The sequence below is a fragment of the Leiobunum rupestre genome, chromosome 9 (assembly GCF_980474605.1).
Source record: "Leiobunum rupestre chromosome 9, qqLeiRupe1.1.hap1, whole genome shotgun sequence".
Lineage (NCBI taxonomy): Eukaryota > Metazoa > Arthropoda > Arachnida > Opiliones > Sclerosomatidae > Leiobunum > Leiobunum rupestre.
The window spans coordinates 10,172,748-10,198,401 of NC_143392.1; the positions used below are offsets into that span (position 1 = coordinate 10,172,748).

Below are 25,654 nucleotides of genomic sequence, written 5' to 3' on the forward strand. Positions count from 1 at the left end.
CTTAGGACGAGTGACTACTTGGAATGCAGGCGCGTAGGAACGTTACTTAGGACGAGTGACTACTTGGAACATAGGCGCGTAGGAACGTTACTTAGGACGAGTGACTACATGGAACGCAGGCGCGTAGGAACGTTACTTAGGACGAGTGACTACTTGGAACATAGGCGCGTAGGAACGTTACTTAGGACGAGTGACTACTTGGAACGCAGGCGCGTAGGAACGTTACTTAGGACGAGTGACTACTTGGAACATAGGCGCGTAGGAACGTTACTTAGGACGAGTGACTATTATAACACAGGCGCGTAGGAACGTTACTTAGGACGAGTGACTACTTGGAACATAGGCGCGTAGGAACGTTACTTAGGACGAGTGACTATTATAACACAGGCGCGTAGGAACGTTACTTAGGACGAGTGACTACTTGGAACGCAGGCGCGTAGGAACGTTACTTAGGACGAGTGACTACTTGGAACATAGGCGCGTAAGAACGTTACTTAGGACGAGTGACTACTTGGAACGCAGGCGCGTAGGAACGTTACTTAGGACGAGTGACTATTATAACACAGGCGCGTAGGAACGTTACTTAGGACGAGTGACTACTTGGAACACAGGCGCGTAGGAACGTTACTTAGGACGAGTGACTACTTGGAACACAGGCGCGTAGGAACGTTACTTAGGACGAGTGACTATTATAACACAGGCGCGTAGGAACGTTACTTAGGACGAGTGACTACTTGGAACGCAGGCGCGTAGGAACGTTACTTAGGACGAGTGACTACTTGGAACGCAGGCGCGTAGGAACGTTACTTAGGACGAGTGACTACTTGGAACGCAGGCGCGTAGGAACGTTACTTAGGACGAGTGACTACTTGGAACGCAGGCGCGTAGGAACGTTACTTAGGACGAGTGACTACTTGGAACGCAGGCGCGTAGGAACGTTACTTAGGACGAGTGACTACTTGGAACATAGGCGCGTAGGAACGTTACTTAGGACGAGTGACTACTTGGAACATAGGCGCGTAGGAACGTTACTTAGGACGAGTGACTACTTGGAACACAGGCGCGTAGGAACGTTACTTAGGACGAGTGACTACTTGGAACACAGGCGCGTAGGAACGTTACTTAGGACGAGTGACTATTATAACACAGGCGCGTAGGAACGTTACTTAGGACGAGTGACTACTTGGAACGCAGGCGCGTAGGAACGTTACTTAGGACGAGTGACTATTATAACACAGGCGCGTAGGAACGTTACTTAGGACGAGTGACTACTTGGAACACAGGCGCGTAGGAACGTTACTAAGGACGAGTGACTATTATAGCACAGGCGCGTAGGAACGTTACTTAGGACGAGTGACTACTTGGAACGCAGGCACGTAGGAACGTTACTTAGGACGAGTGACTACTTGGAACATAGGCGCGTAGGAACGTTACTTAGGACGAGTGACTACTTGGAACATAGGCGCGTAGGAACGTTACTTAGGACGAGTGACTACTTGGAACGCAGGCGCGTAGGAACGTTACTAAGGACGAGTGACTTTTTAGAACATAGGCGCGTAGGAACGTTACTTAGGACGAGTGACTACTTGGAACGCAGGCGCGTAGGAACGTTACTTAGGACGAGTGACTACTTGGAACATAGGCGCGTAGGAACGTTACTTAGGACGAGTGACTACATGGAACGCAGGCGCGTAGGAACGTTACTTAGGACGAGTGACTACTTGGAACATAGGCGCGTAGGAACGTTACTTAGGACGAGTGACTACTTGGAACGCAGGCGCGTAGGAACGTTACTTAGGACGAGTGACTACTTGGAACGCAGGCGCGTAGGAACGTTACTTAGGACGAGTGACTACTTGGAACGCAGGCGCGTAGGAACGTTACTTAGGACGAGTGACTACATGGAACGCAGGCGCGTAGGAACGTTACTTAGGACGAGTGACTACTTGGAACATAGGCGCGTAGGAACGTTACTTAGGACGAGTGACTACTTGGAACGCAGGCGCGTAGGAACGTTACTTAGGACGAGTGACTACTTGGAACGCAGGCGCGTAGGAACGTTACTTAGGACGAGTGACTACTTGGAACATAGGCGCGTAGGAACGTTACTTAGGACGAGTGACTACTTGGAACACAGGCGCGTAGGAACGTTACTTAGGACGAGTGACTATTATAACACAGGCGCGTAGGAACGTTACTTAGGACGAGTGACTACTTGGAACACAGGCGCGTAGAAACGTTACTTAGGACGAGTGACTATTATAACACAGGCGCGTAGGAACGTTACTTAGGACGAGTGACTACTTGGAACACAGGCGCGTAGGAACGTTACTAAGGACGAGTGACTATTATAACACAGGCGCGTAGGAACGTTACTTAGGACGAGTGACTACTTGGAACGCAGGCGCGTAGGAACGTTACTTAGGACGAGTGACTACTTGGAACATAGGCGCGTAGGAACGTTACTTAGGACGAGTGACTACTTGGAACATAGGCGCGTAGGAACGTTACTTAGGACGAGTGACTACTTGGAACGCAGGCGCGTAGGAACGTTACTTAGGACGAGTGACTACTTGGAACACCGGCGCGTAGGAACGTTACTTAGGACGAGTGACTACTTGGAACACAGGCGCGTAGGAACGTTACTAAGGACGAGTGACTATTATAACACAGGCGCGTAGGAACGTTACTTAGGACGAGTGACTACTTGGAACGCAGGCGCGTAGGAACGTTACTTAGGACGAGTGACTACTTGGAACATAGGCGCGTAGGAACGTTACTTAGGACGAGTGACTACTTGGAACATAGGCGCGTAGGAACGTTACTTAGGACGAGTGACTACTTGGAACGCAGGCGCGTAGGAACGTTACTAAGGACGAGTGACTACTTGGAACATAGGCGCGTAGGAACGTTACTTAGGACGAGTGACTACTTGGAACGCAGGCGCGTAGGAACGTTACTTAGGACGAGTGACTACTTGGAATGCAGGCGCGTAGGAACGTTACTTAGGACGAGTGACTACTTGGAACATAGGCGCGTAGGAACGTTACTTAGGACGAGTGACTACATGGAACGCAGGCGCGTAGGAACGTTACTTAGGACGAGTGACTACTTGGAACATAGGCGCGTAGGAACGTTACTTAGGACGAGTGACTACTTGGAACGCAGGCGCGTAGGAACGTTACTTAGGACGAGTGACTATTATAACACAGGCGCGTAGGAACGTTACTTAGGACGAGTGACTACTTGGAACACAGGCGCGTAGGAACGTTACTAAGGACGAGTGACTATTATAACACAGGCGCGTAGGAACGTTACTTAGGACGAGTGACTACTTGGAACGCAGGCGCGTAGGAACGTTACTTAGGACGAGTGACTACTTGGAACGCAGGCGCGTAGGAACGTTACTTAGGACGAGTGACTACTTGGAACGCAGGCGCGTAGGAACGTTACTTAGGACGAGTGACAACTTGGAACATAGGCGCGTAGGAACGTTACTTAGGACGAGTGACTACTTGGAACACAGGTGCGTAGGAACGTTACTTAGGACGAGTGACTATTATAACACAGGCGCGTAGGAACGTTACTTAGGACGAGTGACTACTTGGAACGCAGGCGCGTAGGAACGTTACTTAGGACGAGTGACTATTATAACACAGGCGCGTAGGAACGTTACTTAGGACGAGTGACTATTTGGAACACAGGCGCGTAGGAACGTTTTGGATTAAGGGGGTACAGCTTTGATGCTAAATTTTGCACCCCCCTCTTCGGAAGGCTTTTTGCGCCCCTTCTAAAACAATTTGGAGCCCTTTCCAATTTCAAGGGGGTGCATTGTACCCTTTACCCCCCCCCCCGTTAATACGCCACTGTTTGAACAAGACGTAACATTTTGGCCCCATAACCGCCATACAAGTTATAAAAGTATACCAGTTCGAAAACAATCGGTATAGCATTACTGAGGTACTGCTAGAAAACGCTATCGGAACCTCCGGATAAAAACATTTTTCGTGCCCAGTAAGATCTCGGAGCCAAAATGGTAGAAAAAAACCGCCTGGGGGTGCTCCATAACCTCTTATCCATATATATTCTTCGTACCCGGGATTCTTTATCTCGTTTCACTCATTCCCTCTCAGTCCCTTCAATGTGTGGTGGCTTAAGTTTCTCCTCAGCGCGATATTACTTCTCCGTGTTGCCACGTACATCTACGCCGAAGGAAATGCGTCTAGTTTTTGAGGCATTTTTGAGGAGCGAACCGGCTATGTATCGATATAAAGAAAATCTTCCGACTTCTATTTCTACGCTTTCTTTGGAGGGGCGTTCCTTTCGCACTTTTTTGATCCGTGTACCCTCTCCTTTTTGGGAGGGGATAAAATATTCGAGAGGGGAATGAATTCTCTACCCTCACCTCCGAAGCTTTATTTTTATTTCCCGATTTTATTTCAGTTGGACCCTGGCCTGGGCTGAAACTCTTGTTACGCCCGCTATCTCGTGAATACCGCTGTAGAAAACTTAGCCAACAAGCTAATTAAATTGAATTAAGTAATAAGTGTTAATTGTTAATTAATAATAATAGTGTATAAAATGAATAATTTCAATGTGTAATATTTTAGTTTTAGTATATTTTTAGTGTATTGTAATAATAATTTTAGTGTATTGTAATAGATTTTACCTCTCCGAGGGGACTTTGTACCCTAGGAGGGGTTATACAACCACCGTGTCTGTCTGTCTGTCAGGCCTGCGAACGCGTTCGCATTTTCGGGCAAAGCGTAATCACTGCGTACCCAGTTTCTTAGAATCAGGGAAAAGGTTTTTCCAAAAGTAGTATAATATTTTAATCGGCCGAGATTCGAACCCGAGCCCTCTTGCACGACAGGTGAGCGTTCTACTGCAGAACCACGGATACAGTTACGCTTCTCTGAAAATTAAAAACTCTTCCGAGGAGAGGTATATTTTGGCTTGCCAACTTGTTTTTATTGTATTTTCCAAGTTTTGTATTTTTTGTATTTGTATATTTCAAATATCCGTTCACAGACAAAAAAAAACCCAAATTTTCGTAAGCACTCTGTAGAAGGAAACGAGTAGTTCATAGTACTCCCTCAAAAAAATATATAACATTTTTAAAAACTATAGTCAGTCTAATAATAATAATAATAATCAGCTAGGCTAATACCCAAGGCACCACCCTAGGCCTAAGTCATCGAGCGACTTTTAAAGCCTTTAATTCAGGTGGTCGGGTTACAATGCGTAGGAGGGTGGTGGCAAGCCCTGCAAGCCACGCGAGCCAACAGCTCCCTACACTAACTATTACCGTTAACCTCAACAAGTTTTTATGGAAGGGGAAACCGAAGAGCTCAGTGGTAAACCCCTTAAACCAGTATGGAGAGAACTTGCAAACTCAACGCAGAAGGAGTTGTTCCGAGTTTTCACCCAGTGCCACAAGTTGGGATCGAACCCGGCTCCTCTTGCTGCGAGGCGAAAGTGCTAACCACTCCGCCTAATTATGGCATGGGTAGCGAGCTTAGAATTAACAAGTATATAGAAAATTCTACAACCGCAGAACTGATAATGATAAAATGGTGGAATTTGCTTAGGAAAATTGTTAATAACACTGTTACTAGGTTTTGACCTTATGAAAACCATAGTTTTATAAAATAAAAATTGGTCTTGCCCAACTTGTTAAAATGTTGCTCTTACTTCACAAGACACAGCTTTATTGTTCAGGGGAAAATTCAGAAATTGTCTTCCCACTTTCCGTAAAACGTTCAGAGTAAAGGCTCGTCCAATGAAATTTGTACACAACACTGCGTTAGCGCGTTTAAAGGCTAGCCGCGTTCTCCTTGTGTTTGTTGCTCCTAGCTTCCATTAACTCTCCCACCAAAGAGCTTCCCCACCACAAAACCGTCGGGCCAACGTTGAAGATTAAGGTCAGCCCTACTTGTCGGCAAATTGCAGAGGCGTACCAATAGGGAAGAAAAGGTTGCATGTTAAACCGGGGGCGGCTCTAAAGGTAATCTGGAGGGGTGCCAAAAGTCTAAAAATTATTCTAACTTTATAGGTTTCTTATATTCAAATGTTCCTTTGACGTTTCGAATTAATCTGCTCGTAGAATTTATGTAAGGCAGAAATTGATATTTTTTCCTCATTTATTTTATTAATGATTTACATCGGGGGGTGCCATATCAAAATGTTGAACCGCACGCCACAACCCCTCGGTACGCCTCCGGCTAGGTGTTTCACTCCTCCCTATAGGGTCAAATTTCACTCTGGCCGACTATCTACAAAATGTTCGGTTTAACTTTCTGCCAACAGTTAAGTTGGACGTTGGGCCAACGTTATATTTATCCGTGATTTAACCATAGATGTATGAAATAGCATAGATACCTTACGCTGGAAGAGACAGCTAGCAGAAGACCCATATTTTCTGGATGCGCTCCGTAATAGCGCCATCTATCGATGACAAAGATTAGTATTTGGAATAAAAAACGCGTTTGATTAGGCTTAATAATTTTGAGAGCCCTAGAGCAACGTGGAGTTAATGTCACGAGTATTTTTTTCTTTTGGTGGAAAGATGGCTCTATAACGTAGCGCATCGAGAAAATACGCGTTCTTCACTAGTTGTTGCTTACGTATCGATCCCTCGTAGAATTGTGGATCTATACTATTTCATATATCTATGGATATAACAGTGGGACCGACATGATACCATCGCTGGTACGTACCGTTGGCCCGACTGTTTAAAGGGGAACGGCCAAGCTTTTCCAAATATGGCCTTATTTCCGTATCAAAAGATTAACAAGACGTTCAATATACTTGCACGTACCTTATTTTGTCTTGAAAAAAAAAGCTTTTGGCCCAAAAAGTTGAAACGAAAAATAACGCCAGGTGTTGGGGTTTTGAATTTTTGCCGCCATCTTAGAGGCTGCCGCCAGCGCCCCTAACCCCGTATGAGCGATTTGCGAACTATCCTAACTTTTAAAATCGCGCAATTCAGGCTTAAGTCTCTTATAACTGGAGGCGCCGCGCGTGCGAAACAAATTTTTTGCGTCTTCAGCAGCGTTGTTTTTCTGTCTCACCGACTTCTCCACAGGTGTCGCGGCGGACGCGCGTTTTTCGATTTCCCGAAATTTCTTTATTTTATTAAAAATTAACCACTAAATATTTTTTGATGCGGTCTTCGCCATAAATTTTAGTTTTTAATGGGCTATAGGGCTATCTAACTGTTTAAAGTTTGACCGTTCCCCTTTAAGACGTAGCACCAACGTTAAATTAAAATACCATCGTCAGTACGAACGAAACCCCAACCATTACCTGTTAAAAATCGAAATCTTTTAATTGTGTAACTGTATAGTTAATTGACTTAAGACTTTCACGTTTATTTTAATTTTGTATATATATGTATTTTTCTTTGCTTGTATAGACGCTAAAAGAAATTATATTCGTTTAAAAATGAAAACCGTCAAAAGGAAGGGTTTTTAGATTAAAAACGCGTGAATCTCGATGATATCGCTTATTTTTTCATGGCACGTGTAATTATATATTCTGATCATAAAATAGAATCACGCGGGCTTAGTAATATTTATCTGCATTTGTCTTAGACAATAAAATGATCCCTTCCGAACCAGCGCGTGCCAATTTGTACAATGAACCGTTGAAGTTTTTCAAATCAATTTCTTTGAAGATCTATTATTGATGTAAATTTCCAAAGTGTATGATTATTGTGAAACTCCTTTTTAGAATATATTTGGTATAATTGTATCTTTTCGCTGTCAATCAGCATTAGTGGTGGAGGCAGTAAGGAGCCATTTCGGGGCTCGCCCGTGAAACGTTTGGGTTTTCCCATCGAGAATGCTGGTCCTTTTTCGTTGCGCGCTCTTTGGAAATTTCCCAGCATTCCGGGAGGGATTAAACCGAGTCCCATCGAAGGCTTCCTCGCGCCTCTAGAGCCCAAAAAAGGGCAGAAATGTTTTAATGTTGAAATCGTGCGGTCAGGCAATGTGCGCCGACCAAATGTATAACGTGGTGGCCAATGTGCGGTCAAAGTAAATAAAACTTTATTTGTTAAATTTTAAATCAAGGGCAGTTTATTTGTCTATACGCGAGCTCTTACGTGCTAGGTCCCGGAACTTTTACGTGCTAAGGTTAATTTTAGTGTTTCAGTCCGCTAGATTAACTCCTCTAGATAACATCAGCTCTCCCAAAGCTAGTTCGCGCTATTAAATTGAACATTACCCAGCTGAAGAAATATGTGATTTTTAAAGTTTGCCTACCCTTTTAATTCAATGAAGACCAAAGTTAAGATCGTAAACAATGTTGTTACAATTTCTATAATTGTATAATGACTTCCAATCTATCAAAGAATTATTCAAAGGTAATTTTAGTTAATTTAAACTTTAAAGACATTGAAATAATTACTGACCTTTATATTACGCGCACGACCATCCGGGTGCCGACTATTGCGTAAAAGGCTCGCGCATTTTTTTTTATTTCAGGGAGCACGCGTGAAATCGCGCGAGCCCATTTGCGTTAAAATATCAAGACGCGCGTGGAACTTTTTAACAAGTTGAATAAGACAAAGAGTTTATGATAGCGTCTATTGGCTATCATAATGAAATGTCACGAGTTACGCGCCCGATACATCTAAACAAGAAGGCCAATGTTAGAGAAAGGCCTATTTTCAACAAATAAATATATTTTCAATTATGTTTCTTGGTATATTTAAAAAAATTAAATGAATCAATGTATAAAAAGTAAAGAGCTCGCCCAATGTAGGTACAGCCACGGCCAACTTTGATCTCGCGCTATAGCGGCCAACCCATTCGTTGAAGCTAAAGGTATCTGTATGAGTTGAGCGCCCCTAGCGGAATATTATTTTTAGAATAGTTTTTGCATTAAAGCCAATATAAAAAACTGTATGAGTTCAGCGGGAAAATCGTTGCTCACGGAATTTCGGCGAATGGGTTGGCTGCTATAGCGCGAGATCAAAGTTGGCCGTCGTACAGCCAAGTTATTTCGTATTTTAAGAACCATTTGCCGACTAACACAGATGAACCCAAATTTGACTATAATTCTAAAAAAAATGAATATTTCAAGTGGTCGGATTTTGGTCGACTGCTGACCAAGACCATTAACCAACCCCTTCCCAACTAATTTCGGACCGGCCTGTGCTTCTAGGGTTACAAACGCATTTGTAGGACAAGTTTTGACGAACGACCAATTTTTGTGACATAGACTTACAAGGAGAGTACCCGAGGTGTTTATTGCCGTTTTTGTTCAAAGTCGGGCGTAATGTAGACCTATATGAGATATGAAATTGCCCAAAAGGAGACGTTGCACTACCCATTCGATTTGCCATGGCAACCGAAAATGTTTTTGACAACTTAAAAATAAAAAAATCTCCATTTAAAAAAGCATGGGAAAATTAAAAAAAAAATTAAAATCACGAAATGGGTAATTTGTACCACATTTAGGTAAATTTCATCATTTTTGGGTAAATTGGAACAATTTTGAGGTAAAATTGTCACAATTTTTGGGTAAAATAAGGAAAAAGTCCTATTTTTGTTTAAAATTATCAAAGAGATTTTCGGTTGGCATGGCAAAACGAATGGGTAGTGCAACGTCTCCTTTTGGGAAATTTCATATCTCATATAGGTCTACATTACAGCTGACTTTGAACAAAATCGGCAATAAACACCTCGGGTACTCTCCTTGTTAGCTCCAAATATTAAAAGCAAGTGGTGGGTCTAACAAAAAGTAAAAAAATGTTTACAAAAATGCTTCTAAAAGCGCTTCTAGGTGGCAGCACCTTTAAAGGGAATATAACCTGCAAAACAATCTTTATGGAAGACCCCTTCAATTTTTCAAATATGCCTGTAAATTTTAAAGCCAAAGGCAAGAGCGGCTAGAGCTGCAAACGTTGGTGTTCCACACCAAATACCTGAGATTATATTCCCTTTAACCTAGGAATATAATACTGCGTACCTGGAACAGAAATTTGTATTCCCCCATCACGGACTCGCTGTTTTAGGTTCGGCAACGCGAGAGCTATACAATTTCGGACATACGATCGTAGCGCCATCGTAAAAATAGGCGGAATTTTTTGAAACTATAAATTTTGCCTACTTTTCATTTTATTCACAAGGATTTTTTGTACAAGTTGAAACACGAATATTCTACCTGGATTCTAGGCAACTAATTTCGGAGGTGTTTATTTAATTTGAAGAAAAAATAAATAAATCTTTAACACGATTTTAAAACTGGCACGCATTTCTAACCAAGTCCCAACGAACACGAAATGTTGAATACGGTGTCCGCTAGGTGTCTCTAGTATCTTATGTCCGAATTCCCCACATTACCAGGCCTATGAATCCCATATTTCCCCTCCAGTATTTCCATCCTCCTAGCTTTAACTTCAAGTCGATAGTTGTGAAATGTTGTTATGAATGTCTAGTCCCTCTTGTTCCGGGTTTTCTCGGATGCTGAGCGCGAGTTCCAATCCAAACTAGAAATTCTTCTAAGTCGCTGGCCTAATATTATCCAGGATTTAATTCGATTATTTTTTCTGCGTATGTAAATTTTTGGAATATAAATGAAATGTAAGAGAGATGGCGCTTAAAAAGGAAGCGAAGCCGATGCCGCCGGATTAGTTTGATTTTTAAGAAACTCTGAGCGCTGATGAAGCTTCTTCGCTCCAGGATAGGAAATAACGAGATGGCGCGCCGATCGTACTCTCCCCTTATCACCCCTCTTTCCATACTCATCATTGGTTTCTCACTTCCTATACGAAAATTCTCCAATCTAGAAACAGAATTTGAAATACAAATCTACGCGATGTTTTGGACTATATTTAATCATATAAATAAGTCAGTGAGTCCGTAGAATTAGGTTTTATCAATGAAGGTATTAAAACTAGAATAATAATTGAATTAATTATTTATAAAAATTGAAAGCGAAATATAAATATTTCTAATGCCAAAATACAATAGATTAAAAATTTCTTAGCTTTGTTTTGGACTACACCGTGGTTACAGGAGTTAGAATTAGACATTATCAATGAAGTTATTCAAACGAGAAAAATTATTGAATTAGTTATTTAGAAAAATAAATGTAAAATATAAATAATTATCAAGATAAAATACAATAGTTTAAAAATTATTTAGCATGTTTTTGGACTATAACGTTGTTACAGGAGTTAGAATTAGACATTATCAATGAAGTTATTCAAACGAGCAAAATTAATGTGAAATATAATTAATTATCATGATAAAATACAATAGATTAAAAATTACTTAGCATGGTTTTGATCTATCACGTGGTTACATAAACTTGAATTGGGCATTATCGATGAAGTTATTGAGGCTAGAAAAATTGTTGAAATACTTATTTAGAAAACAAAAAGCGAAATATAAATAATTATCATGCCAAAATACAATAAATTTAAAAATGACTTATTAAAACAAGAAAATAATTTAATTAGTAATTAATATAGAAAACCAAATGGGAAATCTTAATAATTATTTTCCCAAAATAAAATAAATTAAAAATGTGACGATAAACTCGGAAACAAACCAAACCATCCTCAACAAAATAAGAAATTTTACCTACAATTTGAAGAAACGTGAAATATCAATGCTACAGCAGAAAAGAAAACCAACTTCAGTCGGTTTTTCAGAACTTAAGCACCCACTTTATTTATCCATGAATATTTGACATCACAAAATATGTATAAGAAACGTTAAAATTTAATTCGTAAAAATATCTAAATCCTGGTAGAATGTAGATTTTTGTTTAAAGTTTTATTTCAGTGCGGTTCCGGAGAATATTAAGCGGTAAAAGTCTATCTTTTCTTAAATAATGAATGACTGGAAACGCGTGCGCCCGAGTTTTCATTGGCCCTCCCCCGGCTAGGCTCGCCAAAGTTCCCTGGATGTTGTCTTCGCTTTTATGCCGACTGTGCCCTTAATCCGTCCAATCCTTTGTCGTTAATCTTAGCATTCAAAGGAGGCCTTTAGGATAAGGAATACTTTGGCTCCCTCTCTCCGTTTTAATAAGCGAGATCTTCCTCAAGGTTTAAGTATAATTAATGATCGCTGGCTCTCCCGAGAATTTGCATATACAAACGCTCACCGGCGCACCTGGAGTTTTAGCTTCTGGGTACCGCGGTATTGGCTTCAATTCCGGGACCAAGTAAACGGCGTGTTTCGAGTCGTTAGCTACGAAACAGCGATTTTGATCGAAGATTATTTAGCGCTCGCTACTAGACCAGAACTTTAAATAATGCGCTTTTCGCTCGCTAGATGGGGACTCCGATGGACTTTTGCCCCGCGTAATTAACATTATCTTTCACGTAGTCAACTCTAACGGACATTAATTTACCTGAAAATTGCGTTTTTGCGTGGTACGAGGCTACTAAGTTTCAAATTTAATGAAAGGTGCTTTGCCGCAGTTGAAACATTCCATATTTTCACCCAGTAGACTTTCTTTAAAGTTTATTGCTATTCAAACAATCACGATTTTCGTAGACTTGGATTTTGATGATAAAAAAGATAGGAACAACACTGAAAAACGAGCAAAGTTATCTGATGGTCTACTTCAGTGCCCCTCGCGGTCAAAGATGGACTTATATCTTAATTTATTAAAAACAATTCACCTTTTGGTTATTTGTAACAATTTATTTATGAACGAATCATTTAAAAATTTAAGTCGAAGATCTCTCTTATACAAAGATGATCATTAACAAATCATAGTGTGTAAATTTGTTATTATCGAAATAGCAAACGTATATAATTTTGCCAGGCTAAACCTAATTTTTAAATTTCATGGATATGAACAACTAATTTCGCAACAATAAAATTGCATAGTATGAACTGTACTTAATGCTTGATTTCGCCAAAATGGTTTAAATTGTAACATCAATTGATTTACCTTTTTTTTTTCTCTGGGTAGTTTTCAGAGACTCTGTGATGGGCCGAAACCGATATGATATCGGTATCGGTTACCGATATCGCGCTTTTCCGATTAATCGGTTCAAGTCTAAATTACGGATTTGACCCGATACCAATATTAAAAATACCGATACCGATATATTCCGATTTTTCCCGATATTTTAAAACCGAGATTCTCAAAAACAAGGCAGATGGCGCCAGTAACCTTGACCTTTGCTAATTTATTGGAAAATATCGGTATCGGTAATAATCGGTTAGATATTGGTATCGGTAATAATCGGTTAGATATTGGTATCGGTAATAATCGGTTAGATATTGGTATCGGTAATAATCGGTTAGATATCGGTATCGGTAATAATCGGTTAGATATTGGTATCGGTAATAATCGGTTAGATATCGGTATCGGTAATAATCGGTTAGATATCGGTATCGGTAATAATCGGTTAGATATCGGTATCGGTAATAATCGGTTAGATATCGGTATCGGTAATAATCGGTTAGATATCAGTATCGGTAATAATCGGTTAGATATCGTTGTCGGTAATAATCGGTTAGATATCGGTATCGGTAATAATCAGTTAGATATCGGTATCGGTAATAATCGGTTAGATATCAGTATCGGTAATAATCGGTTAGATATCGGTATCGGTAATAATCGGTTAGATATCGGTATCGGTAATAATCGGTTAGATATCGGTATGGGTCAAATTACTATATCGGCCAACACTATTTAATTCTAAAACATCCTTTTTGAAAAATATAAAACATTTATGAGTAGAATTTCGATGTTTGGCTAAGATCAAAGTGTAGTATTTTTCGTAAAATAACCATTGTAAAATGTATTAATACCCTTCTCCTACGTTTGTATAAGATAAAAGTGTAGTATCATTTTGCATTAGGCGTGAAACATATTTGATCACGTCCACCATCAAAATAGTTTCGATCCAATTTATTTTTCGCATCTCAAGATTGTGATGGTAGACTAAACCCGAAGTAGTCCGCTACCTAGACGCCCTCGGGCCTAGAGGCTCGTTTGGCACATCACGTACATTGATCTGAAACTATAGCTAACAGCGACGGGGTATCTCTTGTTTCCAAGCAGAAGCAGGTATTCGTTTCTTTAATCTTATTTGTTTCGAGATGGAGAATCTCTTATTCAATCAACGGGATCGTTAAATCGCGGTTAGCTCGGTTCACCGTCCGCTTAACTCGGAATAACTACCTCCGAAGACTTTACGAGAAGGCCTCGACTCATTTTAATAAAAGTCAAGCCCGCCACTACATGTATGTCTTGTCACGGACGAGGCAATCACGTTTGAAACGTTAGAACTCTACCCTCGCTTCTCTGTGACAGACACGCCTGATTGTAATCGTTACGTATACGAATTAGCTTCGCGTTCCAGCGATGGGCATTTTTGCAAAATCCAATCTCAGCTCGCGAGACGCTCAGCTTAACTGGACATATTTGTCTCAAGAGCGGCTTAGATAATGTATCTCTCTCATAGGCAATCAGATCAAACGCGTTTACTGATGGCTCAGCTCTTTTCTTGTATCAATTGTCTAATAAAGCTTACAAGGAGACATCCCGAAGTGTAACCCACCGATTTTGTTCAAGTTCGGGGGATTGGTAGACCTTCATGTATCATGAAAAATCCTAAAGGGAATTTATGCAATGGGCAACCGTTTTGCCATGGCAATGAAAAATGGAAATTTTCCCATTGAAAATAACATGGGATTCTGACCAATTCCTAGCCCCCCCCCCCCCCCCCTGTGAAAAATTTGAACAAATTTCAAAATTTCGAAAATGCCAAAAAAAGAAAAAAGGAATAAAAATTGACAATAAAAACATCAAAATTGATCAACTTTTGATCAATTTGAGTTCAAAATCCCATGTTATTTTCAATGGGAAAATTTTATATTTTGTATTGTCAAAAACATTTTTCGTTGCCATGGCAAAACGGTTGCCCATTGAATAAATTCCCTTTAGGATTTTTCATCATACATGAACGTCTACCAATCCCCCGCGTTTGAACAAAATCGGTGGGTTACACTTCGGGATGTCTCCTTGTCAGTGTTCTCCCCCACTTCTTGGTCTCTTTACTTGTTCGCGTTTTTACTCCTAACTCTCTAGACCATTGGTGGTTCTCGTGTTTTTGTTCTAGCTTTTTTAATGAAAGAGTAAGTTGCATATAGATTTTCGGAATAGAAACTTAACTACTTTATATTTTTCTTGTTCATTTGATCATAGGCTTTCCGAAAATGTAACTCACTTGATGAAATAATGTCGTTAAGTTTATTTAATATTGAAATTAAATTTACGTGCAGCGCCCCACTGCGGCTATTATTTTGAACGAAAATTTTACCGCGCCTAATTTGTGACGTCATTGACTACGTTTTTTTCAGAATTTTCCCCACTGAATCTGGTAGATTACATAGTTCCCACTATCCTACCAAGATGATTCTTGTAATATCCTTGCTAGATAATATGGTGATGCCAATTTAGCGCGCGCTATAAAGAATAACTCGTGTTTTTAAAACCACGTAAGTACCATAGCAATAGAAATGAGACTAGAACCAGCGCGCTATCCGGTAATCTCGAGGAAAACGGGCAAGCTAGAAGGCTGCCATCTATGCAGGAGTGCGTCAACTATTAAAAAAATTTGAAACTTTAAATATTTTAATATAGATGGCGTGCTCTCACAAGGAATACTACGAAACGGAAAGCAACGAAACTTTATATTTGTGCATTTTAAACGTAAATAAATAAATTGAGGTAGTAACGAATAATTTGGAACTTACTCTTTAAAGGGGAACGGTCAAGCTTTAACCAGTTAGATAGCCCTATAGCCCGTTAATAACTAAAAATTAAGGCGAAAACCGCATAAAAAAATATTAAGTGGTTAATTTTTAATAAAATAAAGAAATTTCGGTAAATTGAAAAGCGCGCGTCCGCCGCGACAACTGGTGAGAAGTCGGTGAGACAGAAAAACAACGTAAAAGCGCGCTGCTGAAGACGCGAAAAATTTGTTTTGCACGCGCGGCGCTTTCCAGTTATACGAGACCTAAGCCTAATTTGCGCGATTTTAAAAGTTAGGATAGTTCGCAAATCTCTCACTAAGGTGCTGCTGGCGCTGGCGATACGCCTTAAGATGGCGGCGACAATTCAAACCCAAATACTTGGCGTCATTTTGCGTTTCAACTTTCTAGACCAAAAACTATTTTTTCAAGACAAAATCAGGTACGTGTATATTGAACGTCTTGTTGATCTTTTGATCAGTGTTGGGCATTTTCGTCAAAGAGCCGCTCACGCTCACGTCTTATTGAGCGGTAAAATTTTCGCTCCTCTCTTTTCGCTCTTTTTTGAGCGGTAAAATTTTCGCTCCTCTCTTTCCGCTCTTTTTTGAGCGGTAAAACTTTCGCTCCTCTCATTTTTGTTTGGCGCTCTTTTAAAAAGATATTTTACCGCTCATTTTCGCTCATAATAACAAATCCGCTCACATTGAGATGAGCGGTGCCCAACACTGCTTTTGATATGAAAATAAGGCGATATTTGGAAAAGCTTGGCCGTTCCCCTTTTAAGTGCTCACGCACGCTCAGCTCAATAAAATATTCGTCTCATCAAACGGCTCACCGAACATAGAAAACTGAATCAGTTTATTAAAAACCCTTGAAAACGTCGACTAAATCTATAATATTAACAAAATAGTTTCTAAAACTACCAAAATCCACGTAACAGCGTAGATATTACAGCCCTGAAAACACGGTATTTAGACTAATTGTCATTCACTCGGCTCGTTTGTCGAGAGCTTTCGAATGGAAATAACTTCTCCACTCTTGACTAACTCAATCTTTGACAAACAAGGTCGGCTCACCGTCGGGCTCATTTAATATAGCTCAAATTTCGGCTATAAGCGGATTTCCTCTCAATAATTTGAAAGTTAGCGCTCATTCTGACTGCAAACGCTCCGACCCTCTCTAAAATGAGACGAGCCCGCCCATCACTGTTCGTTTCAACTAAGGCCATGATCCGAAGGTAGATATTGATCAATAATTGTCAATGGGAGCTTTCCAAATAACGAACCTTTAAGGGGGAAGAATACAGTAAAAGCCTCTTTTTCGTTCAAGCTGAACGTTTCTGTTTTAACAATTACATAATTGAATTACATTTTTCTTATTAGGCTGAACCTTCCTCTAGGGCTTAAAATAACTTTGATAATTCTAATATTAATAGTTAACGAGATATAAGGTCCTAACTAAAGGGTAGTTTGGGTGCTTGCCCAACCTGTTTAGCTCCGGGGGTCCGAAGTAAAACGCAATAACTTAATTATTTTTAAATTTAAAATTGTCAAAATTATTTTAAGCACTAAACAAGAGGCTTGTTCTACACTTAAATATTAATTTTATAAGTTAAAATACAAGATTAAAAGAGTTCAGCTTGAAATAGCGCGAAAGTAAACAATGGCCACTGTAGTCTTCCCCCTTAAGAGTCTAAATTTAAAAATAATTTCAATTAAATTAATGTATGGTAAAAGATGCGGGAGCATTTTAGAGTTCAGTGAATTTTCTCAGCTGCTCAGCGAAAAATATTCAATTGAAATTCAGGTAAAAAGAGTCGCATCAGGGAAATAAATTTATTTTCCTAACGAGTATTTTATGACACTTCAAATTACTGTGAAATTTCGAGGGGGACTGGATAGCTTTTACCAATTCTCTTCTCAGAAAAAAATCGATTTCTTCAGTTGTAAATTTCTTAATAGATATTTCCTTTTGTAATCAAATTTAATATTAATATTTCGAAAACGCGTAGAAGTAAAAATAAAAATTCCTAACGTTTTTAGACACCGAAAATGTTGGACTTTTATTTCTTGGTGTTAAGACCAACGTGTTTAGGGTAAACGTTGGTATTTTTTACTGGTTCTCGTTAAGACCAACGTGTTTAGGGTAAATGTTGGAATTTTTTTACTTGTTCTCGTTAAGACCAACGTGTTTAAGGTAAACGTTGGTATTTTTTTACTTGTTCTCGTTAAGACCAACATGTTTAGGGTAAAAGTTGGTATTTTTTTACTTGTTCTCTTTTAGAATATTGTTTTACTTTACAAGTTTACCCCCAAAATAAATATAATTTCTTACTTCTTCGCGTTAGGTAAACGTTTACCCGAAAACGTTGGTCTTTTTTACGTCTTGTGATTTTTTGACATTATTATTAACAAAAATAAGCCAACTAGTGTTAGATCAAATCAAATAAAATAAAATCAAACTTTATTGGTAGCAAAATGAATTATGAATTGCAAATGGTGGTTGGGCTAAGTCATCTTTGAGATTTGTGAGCCCGGCAACTATGTTAAATATTTAATTTCCATTTAACTATTTAAAAGAAAAAAAAGATACCAACAAAAGAAAAAAAACACAGGGTACCATACGCGATACGGCAGGATAATCCTTCCAAGTAGAGGTATGGATACCTGTCTATATCAATATATTTGAGGCAGTTATTTATAAGGCTTATTCCCTTATACATAAGTGATGAGAGGTTTTTGTGGTTTTGCATTAAAAATGTAAGTAGAAAAGCGAACAAATCGAAGCTACAAGTATCTGTTTTGAAGAAGGACCGAATAATCAAACACTTTAGACAAGAAGGCGCTTGTTTTTTTTTGTTTTTTTTTTGGTATCCAGCCTGATTCCACCCTGAAAAAGCGAGCTTAAAAAGGGGGTGAATCGTTCACTAGAGAAGGGCCCGAATTCCCGGGATGGGAAACACTTATTTCCCGATCGGCTGCGAGAAGAAAGGAGCGCGTCCGGGACCAGACGGAGGGGGGGGGCAGCTCGTCGAAAGGTTGCGAAACTGATTCCGTCCGCTACCGTCGGGTGGCGCTGTTGTCGCCACCGCTCGGATTCGCTAAAAAGATGCCGGCGCGCGGAAAGGAGTGGTTGAATGGCCGCCCCCTTTTTATGGGATGCCTGTTGCTCTGGGCCGTCAGAAAGGACCTTCTCCGAAGAAGAAGCTCCAACAGCGCAAATAGAGAAGATACATCACCGTTAAAAGTCGCTTTCTTCCAATTATCCTCTAATAGAGGTCTCCACCGTCTTGGACTGCCATCTATGGACAAACCTCTGTTTTACTTCGTATAGTATCTATCGTAAAATAAATTTCATTTTTGTCGTAGGGGTTTTTTTTATCCGGTCGACTTCTTCCGGATTTTTCTCCAAAATAGGATTAGGATACCTCTCTCAGTCAGTATTTCTTGTATCCACAAAGAGTGTCGCTTTGTCGATACATCCGCGAAGACAAAAAAAAACATTCGAAGATAAATTTATTTATCTGTAATTCTTGGAAAACGCTGTAAACACCTTGTGTATTGAATTTTATTGACTTTTTACCCGGTCCGTTTATTTTTAAACGGTGAATATAAAGATTTGGTATATACTGAAGTATATTTCTGGATAGATTTAACGTTCTAGGTTTGCGCTGGAACCTAGCTTTGAATACTGAATCGATTTGAACTGTCGAAGAAATTTGAGTTGTATAAGTGTTTACCTTATGCTTATACCAGAAGTATATAAACACTTTCTTAAGAGATAAGTATCTATCTATAGATCTATGTAAAATTTAAACAGCACCAAAGTTTTCAAAAGGGACTAAATCTAGGTAACTTACACGTATGTAAAATAATATGACCCTGTTTAACATTATCATAGCAACAATTTCAATGACATTTCGTTTCACACATTTTTCTGGAATTATAAAACTCTAGCATTATCTTACGCTATTGAAAAGGTTACTATGGAAACAATATCTGGTGATCGCGACGCACGAGCTAAACACCAGATTGTCAAAACCAGAAAGGCGCGAGGAATTCTGGGAAGTGACGTAATTTACGTCACCTTTCGTGAACAAAGTTTCATTAAAGAAAATACATTTCTTATAAGTGATTATGACCCGTGAAAATAATGCAATGGAAAATTTGGTTTCAAGCGAATAACATTAGCAGTAATACTTCTCTCTTCAAGGTATATTATATACTTATGCTTATACAAGGTCGGTCTGCCCTTGTCTAGGGAACGCGGATTTAGATTGTCGGAGAGGAGAACAAATTACTAAGAAAAAACTACACTTTTGTCTGCTCTCTTCAAATATATAACAAGATGTCACGGACATTTGAGTACACACCTATATTTTGAATATTAAATTTAAATTTAAATTTGAACTAATTTCCAATCATCTTGTACCTAAACTTAATGAACCCCAGAAGAATTTTATCTAAAATGAATTTTGCGTGTTACCTGGTTTTGGAAATAAAGTAGCTAAACATGTACACGTTAATTTTAATGAATTCTTAGACAAAATAAACACGTTAATTTAAATTAATTTTTAGGCACACCGAATTTTTCGAGTTACCTGGTTTTGGAAATAAGGTAGCGAATCGCGAACGAGTTAGATGGTGCCTGTATCAATTTTTACGTAATTCAAATATGACAATAGGGCTTATGTCGGTTGTGGGGTACCACGAATAGAGACTTGGCACTCCGTAGCTTTTGCCATGGCCGCCATTGTGGTCATATTTTTCTCCCCACGATAAAAACTATTGAAAAAAAAACTGTGACGTAGCACTGCCTAGTCCCTATTGTCCAAAAATCTCACTTAAAATTAAAATTTCTTAATGCAACCGAAATCGTAGTTCAGAAATGATCAGTACTAACTAAAAATATAATATTCAACCAAGTCGGTCTTAATGTAAAATTATTATGTACATTTAAATTCTAAAATCGCCAAAAACCACTAAAATGGGCAAATGCCCCACTTTCGGGGCCCCGATCTCACAAAATTGAACAATGCCGGCGAGGGCATGATATTTCCAATCATGTGTCTTTGTACCTCTAACTTAGGATCAACAAACACAGCACCCCTCATAAGGAGAACGCAACCCGTCAAAATTCGTGCATTTTCTTGCGTACAGTTTTTATTGGTTAGACGCTTTAGCGCCTGCTACCGTCGGAAGGGATAAATTCGGAAATTGTCTTCCCCCTGGCCCTGCCCGTAAAACGTTCAGCGTAAAGGCTCGTCCAATAAAATTTGTACACAACACTGCGTTAGCGTGTTTAAAGGCTAGCTGCGTTCTCCTTGTGTTTGTTGCTCCTAGCTCTAACGTACCACGATAAATCATGCGAACAACGGCGGCGACGGACACAGTACCTGAATCTAATACACACAAATCCCTTAGGATTGTGTGTAAAAAGGAGCTGGTTAAAACCCGCCTATAAATTATTTATGAATTTCTCGCTTCTTAAGAGGAAAATTTTACGATTGAACCGCAGCTCGGAAGATCAAGGGTTTTTTAGAAAGTGTCGCTGTGATTATTTACGGCTCGTGAAAGCGTAAAACAGCGCCTTGAAACGAATCTTGAAAGGGTTACCATTTCGAAATTCGGATCAGTAAAGGCGACTAACCTAGATTGGTTACAATGTAACTCTCGTCTAAAAATTCAGTTGAGACTTTGTATATATCATTGATAATTTATTTTTATTATTACGCGGGAGATATATGAATATATCCCGTATTTATATGATCATAAGTTGATAAGGTTGGTATCATAAGTATGGCTTTCTGAATACTGTTTTTTTAACGAATGTTTAAGAATCCTTACATGCTCTAATAGTAATAATAATAATTATTATTTTTATTTTTAATATTATTACGTTCTTAAAATTAAACTCGCGCAAAAGTACCATCTTGGCCAATCGCGATAAAATTAAAGCGCCTGTCAAAACTATTGAAGTTGACTGTACTTGTGGTATTTGAAATTACCTCTACTGGCTAATTGTACACTTACTGCACAAATTTCAACTACAATAAATCGTAAAATATGTCATAAGAATCGTCGTACCAATAAGTACTACTTCCCTTACCGTAAGAAGTAAAGTAAATCCAATTTACAAAATGGCGTTTACAATGTTTTGTCACGAGACAGCCGAAGTGTACACTAGCTAAGTGTAGAAGTACAATCTATACACTCTTACAAGTTTCTCCCTTCGCGTTTTCGAGGGAGTGGCTTTGATCTCGTACCTTTGATAAGTTATCTGGAAGCATCCTTTAGTTGACAATATTTTCCGAACAGATGCGTAATGAAATTTATATTTCCATTGAAGTACGCTGTTTACGCAAATAAGAGGCAACACGGTTATTAATAAAGTCGTTTGACGGTGTATTTGACGTTTTGAAGCGTTGGATAAAAATCCATTTTTATTTCGGAGGTTACTTGATAAGAATTTCTCCGAGTTGGAAATATGAACAATGCTATTCTCCTATTCCTCCATTGTTTCTAAGCCTAGAAAAACCCCCTTTTTCTTCGAATCTGTTCATCTCTTGTTATTTTTCTACGTTCCAATCCCATTTACATCGCGTTTGAGTATTAAATTTCCAATTAGATGGTTTTCCTGCACCATTTTTGGTTATATAATGATGGAGATTCGGTCATGCGTGTCACCATAAGTCTATAATATTCTTCCATAAGTTATTCACTTTGGGGAATATTTTACTGAGAGCTAGTAACGAATTGACGTCATCACAAGAAGAAAATCTCTCCCTAGTGATGCGTGGTCAAAGGCTATGTGTGACGCGGGAGCAAGCGGACGCAAAACGGTGACGAAGCCCGTAATGCAGTCTCTCTTGTGAACAGCTCTCAGTAAAACCTTTGCAGGTGTCACACTTATGTAACAACATTCTACACCTGTGGTGTTACGTTAAACTCTGAATTGCTCAGATTTCTGGAAACCATTATATTTGAATTCGCGATTGAGGTCGCAAAATCTAAATTTAGTAATATTGACATGCCATATGGTGAGGGCTAGCTATATCTATTTTGATCTGATAATACCACGCTACTTGAGAACAGCAATCAAGTAAGTCAAAATACGTTACTTTAAAAAAAAATTCCGAATTAGAATCCTCGAGTGTTTTTATATTAGGCTAGATTCTAACCCGGTCACCGGTAATTGGCTTTACAAGTCCCTAGTTGATTTAGACTTATGATGGTGAATTGGTAGCCTAGCTCATTAATATTATTTTAATTACTATTACTACTACCTAATATGTTATTAGCATTTTCCAACTAGATTAATTTTAGCTGGCTATTGTCATAATTGTAAATTTAAACCAAAACATAGGGGTTTTTATACTTGCTTAAATTATTGCTCTCAGAAAGCGATTGGGCACCATAAACTGAGCTATTCTTACATCATTCTATCAGCAATATACAATCTCTTAAGAGCCAGTTTTCAATGGGATCTATTTCCCCCGCCAAACTGGGGAAGCATACACCGCATATCATTTATCGTGTGTTAATCCGCGTAACGATATAAAATGCAAAATTTAAGCTCTTTAAGAATATATACTTATTACAAAACCAATTTTTTAATCTGTTTTAATTTTAGAAAGTTGTTATTGTATTTTGACAGCTAGCTACAAACTGAAAGTACTTACAAGGAGACATCCCGAAATGTAACCCACCGATTTTGTTCAAACTCGGGGGATTGGTAGACCTTCATGTAACTTGATAAATCCTAAAGGGAAATGCGAACATTAAGGTTTGGGTTCGTGTGATAGGTAAAAAAGGACTTTGTAAACAAATTGAGGTAACCAGCGTAAAAAAAGTAAATTCAAACGGTATTTGAAGTCCCTGCTGCTTGGTTTGGCGCTTGTTGCAGCCTTCTTCCAGGGGGATAACCTTTTGAAATTATTTTGAAAATTAGGTATTTTAATTAATAGAAATTTTTTTAGATTCTTCTTCGAAATTATTTAGTTTCTACTTAGATAATATATAATAAACAGCTAGGCTAATAAATAATTCACTACTTTAAGAACAAGTCATTGAGTGGCGTTTAATGCACTCTAAGAAATTACCGTAACTGAACAGTAATATCACTCAAAAATTTACAGTTATTTGAACGTTTCAAATAATAAAAAATAATATTATAATAATATTGATACTTAAATTAACGGTTAAACCACATTTAGAATTTTTTACCGTTAAATTAACGGCGAAAATACAGTATGTTTTTCTACGGTTATACAACACTAAATAAAAATGTAAAATGTAAAAAAAATCAATTCAAAATTCGACGTTACCGTTGCATAGTAATTTTGAATTACTGTTTAATACGTATAGTGGCGGATTTACCAATAGGCTGAGTAGGTTCAAGCTTAAGGTCCGGAACTTGTCAAAAGGTATAGGGACTCGAGACCAAAGAGTGAGGCTATAGTGACTTCTAATAATGTTAAACCACCACCGAATTATTCATGTCGACATAAATATCATTACCGGATGGCATCTAGGAGCAACAAACACCACACCCCACACAAGGAGAACGCAACCCGTCAAAAGTCGTGGATTTTCTTGCGTACGTTTTTCATTGGCTAGACGATTTAGCGCCTGCTGGCGTCTGAAGGGGAAAATTTGGAAATTGTCTTCCCCCCGCCCATAAAACGTTCAGCGTAAAGGCTCGTGACGCTCGTCCAATGAAATTCGTACACAACCCTTCGTTAGCGTGTTTAAAAGCTAGCTGCGTTCTCCTTGTGTTTGTTGCTCCTAGATGGCATGAAGTCTTCGTGATTGATTTCCACGCGGACCAATAAATGTTTTACTAATTCGTTAATTCAACAGTAGATGTTGTAAAATTATTAACGGTTTAAATCATTGTAATTAATGGAAAATATATAACCTAATGAAAATATTTTTTCAGCGGTCTATTGTGGAAATCCTAATAGAGGTATAATTTTATTTTACAGAGTACGCAAGAATTGTTTTAGGTTTAAGAATTGAAATGCAGCATCATGTTAGGGATGTGCTTAGTTTACCTTAATTAAAATATGTTTGTCGGTTGCAGGCTCTTTCGACCTTAGTATGATGATATCGTGATGATATCGTGATGATATCGTGATGATATCGTGATGATATCGTGATGATATCGTGATGATATCGTGATGATTTCGTGATGATTTCGTGATGATATCGTGATGATATCGTGATGATATCGTGATGATATCGTGATGATATCGTGATTATTTCGTGATGATATCGTGATGATATCGTGATGATATCGTGATGATATCGTGATGATATCGTGATGATATCGTGATGATTTCGTGATGATTTCGTGATGATTTCGTGATGATATCGTGATGATTTCGTGATGATTTCGTGATGATATAATGTAACATAATTACTCATGTTAGTATGTGCCATTGTACCGTTATTCCAATCAAAAATCTTCACTAACAGTTGGTTTCACCACGAACAAGTAAAAAGGTGGACTACGTTAGATTATAACCTTTTTATTCATCCTAGTAATTTTGGGAATCACATTATTGGCCACTAACATATGTATTGAAGCCAATGGAAAACCTCTAAATTGAGAAGGAATATTTTGTGTCGGAATTTTAGTCAGCGCAATCTAGCTTTATTAAAATTCATAAACTCGCTCGGTTTGTGCGGATGAAGTTAAATAAGGAGTAGTTTACTCATTGGGAAAATGACCAATACGGTTCGGTTCAGTGATCGCTTTCCGAAAATGGAACAAGTCGTCCAATTATTTAGATACTTCTTAGAAATTATTAAGATACTTCTTAGAAATTATTTAGATTCTTCTTGTAAATTATTTAGATTCTTCTTGTAAATTATTTAGATTCTTCTTAGAAATGATTATATTTTGCTTAGATA

At 38.7% G+C, this 25,654-nt stretch overlaps 1 protein-coding gene across 2 annotated transcripts in view; it reads left to right on the forward strand.

Moving 5' to 3' along the window:
- Nucleotides 1-25,654, forward strand: part of cac (calcium voltage-gated channel subunit cacophony) — a 338,819-nt gene that overhangs the window by 42,034 nt on the left and 271,131 nt on the right. The window lies entirely within an intron of this gene.